The sequence below is a fragment of the Protopterus annectens genome, chromosome 1.part0 (genome assembly GCF_019279795.1).
Source record: "Protopterus annectens isolate FY-2018-M chromosome 1.part0, PAN1.0, whole genome shotgun sequence".
NCBI classification, from domain to species: Eukaryota; Metazoa; Chordata; order Ceratodontiformes; family Protopteridae; genus Protopterus; species Protopterus annectens.
This window is the reverse complement of record NC_056725.1, coordinates 829,691,119-829,704,327: the sequence shown is the minus strand read 5'-3', so window position 1 is coordinate 829,704,327 and position 13,209 is coordinate 829,691,119.

Here is a 13,209-nt window from a genome sequence, read left to right as displayed (position 1 = left end):
GTACAAAGTGTCATATCCAGAGGTTACTCCATACCCTTTTCTTTCCACGTCCCAAACATAAAAAACATCCTGGATGTTCCACCCAGTTAAAGGGAACAGGCAACTCTACAAATACAAAAGTTGCTAGACAGAAGTGCCATCCAAACAGTCCCCGCAGACAAATAGGGTCCGGAACTTACTCAAGGTTCTTTTTAGTTCCAAAGAAAACAAGGGACTGGAGACCCATCCTGGATATCAGCAAAGTAAACAAATCAATAAGAAAGTCAAAGTTCCAGATGCTAACACTGCAGTCAGTACTCCCTTTTCTGGGGCAAGATTGAATGTGCTGTATAGAACTCCAGGATGTGTACTACCACATAAAAATGGGCTGGACGTCCAGGAGCCGTTTGCACTTTCGGCTGGGAGCCAGTCACTACCATTTCCGAGCTCTGCCCTTTGGCCTCACTACAGTCCCCAGAGTTTTCATGTGTATGACAGTAGTAGTGGCTCACTTGAGACTCCTAGGTTTCCGAGTATTTCCGTACCTAGACTACTGGCTCCTAACCACCACCACCGAGCATCTACTAACAGAAGTGAGTGACACCACCTTGCCTCTCTGCTGTCACCTAGGAATCACAATAAACTATGAAACATCTGCCTTGTTGCCATCTCAGCATATCATTTTTATAGGAGCAGATCTAGATACAATAAAAATGATGGCAAAACTTCCCTCCAAAAGGGTTCAAGTTCTACGACATCAGGTCTTAAACCTACTTTCCATGAAAAAAGTACAAGCAATAATAGTTCTTAAAGTCTTGGGAACCATGGCAGCAACAATAACCCTGATTCCATTAGCACGTCTGCACATTAGAATTTTAGAATGACTACTGTTCACTCAGTGGTCCATGCAGGAACTACCTATGTCCCACCAAAGTTGATAGCGGAGTCTTGCAAGAAAGATCTTCATTGGTGGCTTTACTCCACTCATGTGACATTAGGTCGACCCTTTGTTCTTTCCCAACCATTAGCCATAGTGACCACGGATGCTTCTCAGATAGGGTGGGGGGGGGCATTATCTGGGAAGGACAGTCCAAGGGACTTGGCAGGGTCACACGAGGCCCATCTGCACATCAATGTCCTAGAGATTAGAGCAGTGCTTTTAGCATTCCAGGACTCTCTTCTGCTAGAAACTATTGCAATACAGACAGACAATGTCAGTTGTGTGGTACATAAATAAACAAGGACGAACCAGATCTTACCCCCTTTGTTAGGAGGCCCTGAAAGTATGGCAGTGGACTACCTCCTCCCAACACTTTTTGGTAGCAATGTAGATCCCGGGGAAATCCAAAGCGATAGCAGACAAACTCAGCAGAGCTATTTTAATGCCTCACGGATGGTCCCTAAAACAGGATTCTGCAAATGGGACCAGCCTTGCTGCAACCTTTTTGCCACATCCATAAACACCAATGCAGCAACTACTTTGCCCCAATCCCCCCTCTGGGGAAGTCACCAAGGGATGCACTTGTCCCCGATTGGCTCTTGGGTCTCCTCTACGCCTTTCCTCCTTTTCCATTGATACCCACAGTTCTTCAGAAAGCCAGTTGCTTGGGAAGGAACTTGATACTCATCGCCCCACACTGGCCTCGTCAAATCTGGTTCCCCTTCCTGTGGTCTTATCTCCAGGAGGAGCTGTGGATTCTGGGCACAGTTCCAGACCTTCTGACACATGCATCAGGAACGCTGCACCCCTCCCTGCAAACCCTCAAATTGACAGCTTGGCTGCTCCGATTCCAACCAGAGCCAGGCTCCTAACCTTTCTCCATCAGTAAAACATATCCTGATATTGGCTGATAAGGCTTCAACGAGAAAGTTGTATAGAAGCAAATGGAAAAGATTTTCTTACCGGGCCTTGAATAATCACATTGATCCCTTCTCTCCCCAATAGCTTCAATTCTTGAATTCCTAGCAAAGTTGCTTAATGAAGGGGCAGCTGCAGCTACTATTCCAGTTAAGTTAGCAGCCATATCTAATTTCCGTTTAGGTGAATCAGGGCCCAATATGATGTCCCAGAGACTTTGCAAAGCCTTTCTTAAAGGTACTCTTTTATTAAGACCACCTATTAAAGCTCCTCCAGGACCATGGGACTTTTGTCTTGTTCCATTTGATTCTCCCCCTTTCGAGCCTGCATCATCTTGTGATCTCAAGTATTTGACTTGGAAAACTATCCTTTTGATAGCTATTACTTCTGCTAGAAGGGTTTCAGAGCTGCAAGCATTGTCAATAAAGCCCCCCTACATACTTTTCCACAAAGACAGAGTATCTCTACAAACAAACCCATCCTTTCTACCTAAAGCATGCTTAGAATCTAACTTAAACCAATCCGTAGAGCTACCAGTTTTTCCACAACTATGGCAACAAGGCAGAATATATGCTGCATCAACTGGATGTACATAGACAATTATGTTTCTACTTACATGGGACAAAGGACTTCAAAAAATCTGACCAATTATTTGTATCCTTTTCAGACTTAAAGAAAGGTGCCCCTGTGTCTAAAGTCACACTTTTGAAATGGCTATCAGATTGTATTACCTTTGCTTATAAATCTCAAAACAAAGAACCTTCCCATAAAGTAAAAGGTCATTCTACAAGAGCCATTGCAACCTCTTCTGCCTTTTGAGTGAGACTACTTATTGATACCATTTGTGCGGCAGCAGCATGGGCAAGGCTTCATACCTTTATCACTCATTACAAAGTTGATTTGGCCTCCAGGAACAGTGCCTCTTTTGGATCCACTGTTCTGAAGAATATTCTCCCTTGAGCCACCCAAGAAAGATGGTGCTAGGGACACTGTCCCAACCTGCTAAGAATAAAGGCGAGAAAGAACATCACCACATAAAGAAGTTATGTACTCACCATTATGCTCCATGTGTGTTGTCCATCTCGCCTTCATTCTTACATCCCACCCTCCTTCCCCCAGCCCTTTGCTCCTGGAAGACCGAGCCAATGCAATTGGCTATTATTTATTTACATTTGTTGACCGGGAATGTCCAACTGGATGCAGATCCATTTTCAGTGGTGGCCCAGGGAGAAAAGCTCCACAAATTAAAATATTACATACGTAGTTACAGATGAAGCATCCTAGCAATTAAAATGTTACATAGTTACAGATGAAGAACATAGTACATTCAGTAGATAACTAGCATCTGTTCCATCCACGAAGTCATAGCAGATATTAACAATTGTTACAATAAGAAGTTACTGCCATATAATAAGTAGATAGGCATGGAAGTATCAGAACTTATTGTAATCAAAGGTAGTTTGTGGGGTGAGAAGAGAGGTAGAGGATAGATGGAGTGGCAGAAGTTAGAGGGGAGAGTTACAAGGGCATAGCCAGCATGTTTTTTAGGTGCACTTTAAGTAAAGCTTTGAAGTGGGTGCATGATGGTACAGAGGTTATTGTGGGAGGGAGGGTACTCCATAATTTGGCTATAGCTCTGGAGAATAGTGCTTTTCCAGCAGTGTTATTGGCTGTAGTAACCTGTAATTGATTTTTGTTGCTGGATCGTAGTGGTCTGGTGGTGAGATAGGGTTGGAGTAGATACTGGAAGTATGGGACCTTTAGATGATGGTTTACCAGTTTGTGGACAAGTGTGAGTTGATATCATTGAAGGAGGTGAGGGAGTTCTAGCCAGCCTAGTTTAGTAAGTGAGAGACAGTGGTGACTGCAGTAGGATGCCCCGGTGGTGAATTTGGCAATTTTGTTGTTGCAGGTCTCGAGTTTATTTAGATCGCATTGCCTTAGGTTGGTATATATTGGAGAGGCATAAAGTAGGGTGGAGATAAGGTGTAAATTTGCAACTGAAATCCTAGCTGCTTTGGTGTGGAGTTGCTTATTTCTGTATAAGGCTCCTAATTTTTTGTGGACTTTTTTTATGGTCATGGATATGTGAATGTCAAATTTGAGATTGTTGTCTATTTCAACTCCTAGCAATTTGGTGTAATCTGTTGGGTGGATAGTGGTGTTGTCTTTTGCTGTGATGTTAAAGTGAAAGTTGTGTTGAGTATGTTTGGTGGGTTCGAAGATGAGGAGTTTAGTTTGGGTTGAGTATTAACTGGGCATCGGCTAGCCAAGTTTCAACAGAGGAAAAGGCATCCTGTGTGACCTTTTGCAGTTTGGGTAAGGACTGGGCTGAGCAGAAGATGGTTGAGTTATCTGCATATTGTATGAGTGTGCCATGTTTGGTGGCAGAGGCTAGATTATTGGTGAAAATAGAGAAGAGTAGGGGTCCAAGGATAGATCCTTGGGGAACACCAGTAGACAGGTAGTTGGGGAGATATGTCATTTTGCCATACAACGGATTGCCGGTGGTCAGACAGGTAACTCTGAAATCAGTTGGTGACTGAGAGAAGGATAGGTTATTGAGGAGAGAGATGAGTTGTTTGTGTGGGACCATGTCAAATGCTTTAGATAGGTCTAGGAAAGTAGCAGAGATGGCCATTGCTTTTATGGTGAAGGATAGTGTTAGTAAAAGAGAGTAAGGCAGTGATGGTGCTATGGTTTGGTCAGAAACCATGTTGAGTATTAGAAAGGAGGTTGTTAGTAAGGAGATAGTCTGAGATTTGAGAGTGAATGCATCTCTCTAGTATTTTGGAGAGTGGAGACAGAATCGCTATGGGGCGGTAATTGGTTAGTTCTGTGGAGGGGCCGCCTTTGTGATGGGGAATTGTGTGAGATATTTTCCATAGTGTAGGGACATAGCATTCTGACAGAGATTGGTTAATCAAGATTGATACTGGGTAGGCTAGGGCGTCAGCTGCAATTTGTAAGAATTCACTTGGGAGGTTGTCTGCTGCTAATTTTGTGGGTTTAAGTTTAGTTAAGAGTTTTCTTATGTTGGAGGTAGGAATGGGAGAAACTTAGAAGAGTGTGGGGTGATTACTGGGTGAAGGTGTAGGGGAGGGGGTTGTGTTGTCTAGCTAGTGATAGTACGGTTTGTGTGAAGTGTGTGGTGAATTGAGGTAACAATATTTTCTGAGGAATGTTAGGTGTAGGGGTATTGATTTTACCTGGGTGGAGGATGGAGTTTATGGAGGTCCAGAATTGTTTGGGGTTGTGTTGGGAGGAGTAGAGGGCAGACTTGGTAGTATTGGATTTTGTCCTGTAGACTGGTAGTATTGGATTTTGTCCTGCTTTATTAGCTTTTTGTCTCTATTGCGTAGTTCTAAGAATTTCTGTCTAGCTGAAGGGGTTTTGGTTTTGCGCCAGCGTTTCCCAGTCTTTAGCTCTGTTTTTCATTTCTGACCTAGTGGTTTTCTGGCTTTGGTTCTGGTAAGTCTTATGAGGGCGTGGTTATTTAGGATGCTTAGGAAGGTAGTATTGAAAAATTGGACTCTGTCATCTAGGCTGAGGTAATTTAGAGGGTGCCAGTTACATTCTTTGAGGGATGAGATGAATGTGATTGAGTAAAAGTGTAGTTTTTTTACATATTTGACGGTAGATGACAGGTTTAACTTGGTATAGGATTTTTTTGAGTAGGAATGTTGGGGAATGATCACTGAAGCTATTTGATAGGCAGCCTGCTATATAGGACTGGGGAATCTTGCTGACTAGTATCCATTTCAGGGTAGTGTGCTTGTTGGAGTTTTTATTTATTCTGGTTGGTGACTGGACTTAGTTGGGTGAAGCCATGAAGGTTTAGATGATGGGTTGGATGGTTGCCGCAACAGGATGTTCTCTAACCTTCTTGATTGCTTTATAACGTATTCAGTGACCTTTATTTAGCTACTTCTGCAAACAGGATCGGAGCTCTCCTAGTGCATGATGGGATAGGGTTTTAGCCATGAGCTAGTGGAAGACCTCAAGCTTTTGTGTAAGGCCGAGTCAGAACCAAGGATCGGTTCCGAACCCAACCTAAGAATGAAGGTGAGATGGACAACACACACATGAAGCGTTGTGGTGAGTACATAACTTCTTTTTTTGTAAAACAGAATTGTAAACAATTGCACATCTTGTTGCTGGTTGTGGTATACTAATGGCAGGACTGTATACTGAAAGGCAAATTAATGTGGCAAGACATTTGCACTGGGGATTATGCAAACATTCTAATATTGAAGTAGCTGAAAAATATTAGACATGAGCCATAAAGCATTATAGAAAATTATGTTTATATCACATGGGATCACCCATTACCAACATTTCAAAAATAGTTGAGAAAAACAGATAAAGTAGTCCTTGAAACGAATATAAAAGCAGCATTGATCATTGAAATTGCTACACCCGGTGACTACAGTGTCTTGCATACAGAGAGAGACAGTTATAAAATACAAGGATTTGCAGGTAGAAACAAGGGTGATATGGAAGAAGGATAACCAGACAGCTCCAATAATAGGAGCAATGGGTCTTATAAAGAAGAATTTATAATCATACTTAGATATGTTACCAATGCATGTAACTTTGTTATGAATTGCAAAAGGAGTCAGTACTGTGCACATTGCGGGTGCTGCGAGGAGCACTTCTGTGTAACATCAGAGATTGAAACCATACTAATTTCATGAACTTCAATCATACTTTGACTTAGGAATGGGTTCCATTCCCATCATGGTATGAGAAACCCAAAAGACTTGGAGAAATTAAAAAAAAAAAAAAATATATATATATATATATATATATATATATACTTTTTTTTTTTTTTTTTTTGAGAGAGAGTGTAAGTATAGCAGGACATGTGTCCATCAGTACTTTCAAGAATATCAGTAGAAATGCTGTTGTACTAATTATTCAATAAAGCCACAGGTGTTTTACCTAACTTGCATAACATTAATATCACGTCTAGTGTGTTCTCAGGCCATTGTCACCTGATGTCTCTTTTTTTTTTTATTATTTTGATTGGACTTTAACTTAAATAGTTTTTTTAATACAGTCAGTAAATAGAGGCATACAAAAGTTTGCAGTTCCCTGTGTGATTTTGTAGTGAACCCACATTGATGATTTTTTTTAAAGTGACACCATATGCTTTCAAGCTGTCAAAGTGACTGAAGGGATATAAACATGAATTCAGTGCTTTGAAGGGAGGGAGTCCAAACAGCATTAGGACGTAGATGCTGTGATGGTACAGCCAGAAACAATAACTAAATTGTACTGTAATAAATTCAGAGGAACAGGTCTGAAGAGCTTGTAGAAGTCATTGGTATCAAATACAAAAACACATTGAAGGTGTCATTACGTTAAAGAAAAATTACATAGCTAACTTATTAGTATGCCCAACACAGTAGTTAAAGCCTTCCATTCCACTCATCCGCATATACTTCACAATTTAAATGCAAATGAAGTGTATACAATCTGCACATTTCTTATAGAAATATGTACACATACCTGGGCCCTAGCTAATTAAAATTAACAAAAAAAAAAAAGCGAAGGGGGAAGGTTGGATGACTATCATCAAATAGTATATCATATGATGATATAAAATATCAGGTGCAGACAATTTCAGCTCTCTCTTCTTATCTCATCATTACTGTATAAATTCATGAATAAACGAAATCTCATCTGCCAAATTTATGTTAGACTTTTTAGATGAGGTGACTAGGGCAAATGGGCAGCTGTCAAAAATCTTAATATTGGCACCCATGCAGATGGCTGTATACCATGTAACATTGAACTGCTGTAACTAACTCCGAGGTTGTCAAATCTTTCAGGTAGTTATAAGTCTTTCAGTAGCTACCCCTGTGGTCCATTGATCTCAGATGAATACACTTCAGCAAGTTGACGTCCAGATAAATATATTAACATAATTTCAAAGCCACATCTTGGTTTTTATTTCTTAATTTTCCAGTGCAGCTTTCTGTTTTTTTCCTCATTAAAATTGGATGCATATTTTTGTTTGAACAAACAGTAAAGTATGAGGACATGGGAGTGTCTTTTTCCTTAGGCAGTTGTTGGGCAGACTGTTGTCATGATCAAATATATAGCAAAATATTATATACCACGACAGTCTTCAGTGATGTATATCTACTTGTGTTTTTGCAGTGGATTGATTTTATGTGGAAAGCTGTTTCACATCAGAAGCTTACCTAGAATTAAACTTATTTTTATTTGTTTATCTGTTGTATTGGTAACCAGGTAGGGATTCCAGAGCACTGAAGCATTTTGTGCATGCAATTTATTTGTGTATAAGTATGTAGGTATTTATTAATAAAATGGCCTGTGGGCATCATACACTACCTTACACAACTCATCACAAGCACACTAAACTGATTTATCCTGAAGCTGTAAAGCTACTTCTGAAGCCTCAGCAGATATCCACCACCACATCAGCACCATGCTCCCCCATATTAAAAGGCTGCAGAAGGTTGACCACAAACTGTCAAATACCATAACTGAAAACACTATTGTATTGTATTGTACAACTATTGTACTAATTGAGGATAGTCTTGCATGGTACCCGACTCCACTCTCATAAGACTAGACAAAGGTAGGGTTACAGTTAGTTGCCTTTCTGGTGCTAGGAGACATGACATCATAAGTACTCCAAGCCCCTCTCAACAGACAGATATGATTACGGCTATGTGGTAGTTCATTTGAGTGTGAATGACATGAGATAAATAACTCTCTGAAACCTTTAGAGACATGTTGATCTCATCAGTCATACGTGTCCGATGCAGGCAAGCCACTGAACCTGAGTGGAGTCCTTCCTTCACCCAGAATGATACCTATATACAAAGAAAGGATGATTGGCTTCAGTAATTGGCTTGGTAGTTGGTGTCATTTTTTTTTTTGGGGGGGGGGGTTCATTATGTGTCAGCATGAGTTGAGATGACTGTCAATGTGTCTCATTCCATGGCTTCCTCTTACTGGCTAAAGTTCTTGATGCATCTGTAACGCCTTTTTCGAAGAGTCCAGCTAATGGGTTCCCAAAACACCAAATATCAGTGTCACCATTTTCAACCCATATCCTTCAGAAAATGTATACTAATGTAAAACATAGTATTTGATGGTGTCAATTTTCATTCTATCCTCAACTGAAAGGATTGGATCCAACTCGGCTGTTGCTAAAGCTAGTGGCAACCAAAAATTCACAAGCTTCTCTTACCCCTAATGCACCAACCTAAGTTACCTCAGAACTTGTTTGCCACTTTCAGTGAAAGATGTGTTTTTCCTTTAACTCTCAAACATCTAAGTGTATTATTATAATTCTCTAGCATAATTTCTGTTAAATTCTTTAAAGTTTTTTTCATCCCCTTACCTAGTGTACGGTGTGGCCGCAGTGGTGTAGCGGTTAGTGTTGCTGCCTCACAGCAAGAGGTTCTCCGGTTTGATCCTTAGCTGGGCTGCCTTCTGTGCAGAGTCTGCATGTCCTCCCTGTGGTCACTTGGGTTTCCTCCAGGTGCTCTGGTTTCCCCCCACATCCCAAAGACATGCTGTAAATGGATTGGACACTCTAAAATGGCCCTAGGCATGAGTGTGTGTGCCTTCTGTGGATGGTTGGGTGCTGGGCTGGCAACTCGACACCATAAAAACTCCACTGCCAATCATGAGCGGACAGGTGATATGCTGTGGTGACCCCTAACTGGGAAAAAAGCCAGAAGAAGACTATTGTTAGTAGTTCTCCCCCTTTTTGACTATCGTACTTTGTGTACCTTTTAAATACTATTGTTAGTATTTACTTTCTAAACTTGGTGCAGCTCCTTTTTCTACCATTGCTGGTATTTTTTTTTCTTTTTTTTGCTTTGCTTTCCTAAAATAATAGAAAAAAACTTTATCTGTCCTTGCCTATGTTTTTTGTCTTTTATATTGTTTGACTATAGCAAAAAAAGGCCTCGTGGAGTTTAAAAAATGGGTTAAGTGGGGCCATAAGATCCCTAAGTTGGATGCCCACACTGTGTGTGTCTGCTGTCTGGGACTGTTACATCTCCAGGAAGACTGTTCCATTTGCCATGGATTCAACTCCAGAGCACTTGTTTAGTGTAAAAACAGGCTCATCTTAAAGGGCTTATTACCTTCAACCTTTGGAGAGGCTATATCTGGAGATCAGTCTCACAAAACAATCAAGAACTTCATCTCTGAAACCTTCTCCATCCTCCACGGTTTCAGAGCTGTCCTAGAAAAAAGCCAAGATGGATGTTCTTCGTGTTTCACTGTTGCAGTCATTACAGTTGGGTAATCTGCTGGCAGGTTGCCCTCAGTCAGTCTGAATATCAAAGTCTTGGGTCCTGCATCAGTTGCTGTCTCCTCTTCCATGACATCAGGTCGTCAGGGGTATAAAACATGCAGCTGACGCTATTTTATTCAGTCTTTCTTGCCGCGCAGTTTCCGAAGCAGAAGCAGTTTGTAAGTGCCGATCGGCCGACTCCTGAAATTTTCGCATTCGAGTTTCAGAACCGAAGTTTTCAATTAAAGCTAAGTACCCCATTGGGGAACCTTTTTGTTCCTTACCGATGTCAGTAAAAGTTAATAATTGCATTACTTGTGGGAAGCAAATACCTCATAAGGATTTTCATTTGTACTGTATTCCTTGCCTAGGCCCAAGGTCATAAAGTGCCTTGCTGTCGATTTTGTGCTAAATTTAACCAACGCACTATTAAGCATTGGTATATTTTTGCTTCAAAATATTTTGGATCCAGATTTAATTACCCTGAAATGTCGTCGGATAGCAATCCGACTACCGGCGTACACAAAAAACGCAAAGAAAAAGACAGAGACAGACCGTCGAGGTCCAAAACCGATGACGAATCTTCTAAGCCAGTCACCGGTTCGCTGGTACTCAGTGAGTTGCTTTTGCAGCCCCTGATGCCTGCTACTTTTGAGTCACAGGCCTCTACCGAGACCCATGCGGAGTCCAGTATGCCGTGAGATTCTCAGAGTATTGGACCCGCGGATGTCTCTCCCTCGGATGGGTCCGGAGCTGCTGAGCAGGCACCGGCTTCTGAGGGTGTTTTCAGGCCTCAACATTTCTATATAAAACCGACGACAGCTTCAAAAACAAAAACAACTTTTAAGGCTAAAAAAACTGATGCATGAGCCACATGCTCAGGCCCCTATGCCTAAAAAACAGATAATCAAAATGGCTGAGAACTTAATTACCTTGATCAGGGGTTTCCAACCTCCCCCCTGCTAAGAGGCCTAGGCAAGACACTGATTATGAATCTTCAGATCAGGTTTCTCTTTCTCCTGATTCCTCTTCTGATCAGGAAATTTCTATACCACCCTATGAGGATTCAGATGCAGAAGAATCCATTCCATCTGCATCTCCTCCTGAGGATTATTCTTTTGGAGAAACCTTGCATACTTTAAGGGAACATTTTCATTGGGAGAGTCAGGATTTCTCTGAATCAAAAAAGAGGCTTGGGGATTTCCTCCTTCTTCCTCAACATAGGCGTTTGGCTATACCTCCTGTATTGGACATTGTTGATGATGTGTTTTCGGAATCAAGCATGGCTCCTGATTCCCTACCTCCGGCTCTTAGTAAGCCAGACAGATATTACAGGGTTCCTTACTCCCACAATTTTTTATTCAAAAGTCCTGCTGCTGACCCTGAAACAATCTCACAGGGTCCCAAAGGTGTAAAGGCCTCTACAGCCAAAAATCGTACCCCTTCTGATAGAGATTCCAGGGCGCTGGATAGATGGGGAAAGAAGGTTTATACATCTGCAACCTTGGCAATTAGGGCCTTAAACTGCCAGTTTCATATGCTTAAATATCAACAGCATGTTATGGGCTTATTGAAATAGAAAATTATATTTATTTCTGATTGTGTGGAAAATAAAGAATTACAGGAATTATTGCATGCAGCAGAGCAGGTTGGAAAGCATACTTTGCAATGTGGTTTTGATTCCTTGGAGGCCACTTACAGGGCCGCAGTTACTGGATCTGTGATTAGAAGGCATACCTGGCTCAAGGAGCAAAATCTGCCTGATCATGTTAAAGCTAAATTGTTGGATGCACCTTTACAGCATGATACTCTGTTTGGTAATAAGGCAGAAGAGGTTTTAAAGAAAATGGAAGACAAAGGTAAATCTAGGCAAACTGTAAAAGATTTCTTACAAGTGTAGCCACCCAGATTCAGTAGGCACTGGCCTACTAAAAATCGGTCCTTTCCTGTGTTCAACAGAGCCTCACAAGGCAAATCCAGGCACTCAAAAGGCTCTAGATACCAATCACAGGGTTCCTAAAGGTCAAAGCAATGGGGTGCCTCTACCTCCAAATCTGGAGGAAACAAAGCACAACCCTACAGTAAGCAGTCTCAATGACTTCCCTCTACCATCACCAAGCACTTATCTTTTGGCAGCCCCCTTGGGGGGAAAATTAGCACTTCATGCTCAAAATTGGCAGTTAAGTACCCAGGACAAGTGGGTATTAAACATAGTATCCCAGGGGTACAGATTTCATTTCCATACTTTGCCAATTCCAAACAGTTGGCCAGATCTGCCACAAAATCAATGGGCAAAGGCTCAGAAACAAGTTGCATCCCTCATGGATATGGGGGCTATTCAACCAGAACAGAAAAATGGACAAGGGTTTTATTCAAGACTGTTCCTGGTACCCAGAAAATACAATGCCTGGTGTCCAATACTGGACTGATTTTGAACATGTTCTTGGACATGCCAAAATTCAAAATGCTGACTTTACAACAGCATCTGCCCATGCTGGGCAAGAACGCTTGGTTAGTGACTCTAGACTTAAAGGAGGCATACCTGCATATCCCAATAAGGGAATCGTGCAGAAGATACCTCTGCTTCAAGGCAGGTTTTATGCATTACCAATTCTCTGCACTGACCTTTGGCTTATCTACTGTGCCCAGGGTCTTTACAAAGTGCCTGGCACCAGTAATTGCATTTTGCAGACAAACAAGCATTCAAATCTATCCTTACTTGGACAACTGTCTCATTCAAGTAGAAAACAAGGACATTCTTCAACATCTGGCATTTGTAAAAAGGCTTCTAACATGCCTTAGGGTGCACAATAAATGAAAAGAAATCACAACTGGTACCCTCTCAAAAAATTACATTCCTGGTTGCAAGCTTGAATACAACTGCCCAGATGGATGGACTACCTTATGCCAGACAAACAAAGGCAACTGACTATATACTTCAGATTGCAACAAAAATCCAGTTATCTGCAAGACAAATTCTGCAGGCTTTGGGGTTCATGGCATCCTGCATTCTACTAATTCCATATGCAAGACTGCATATGAGGAAACTAGAATGGTATCTCAAACGTTTATGGAGTCAACA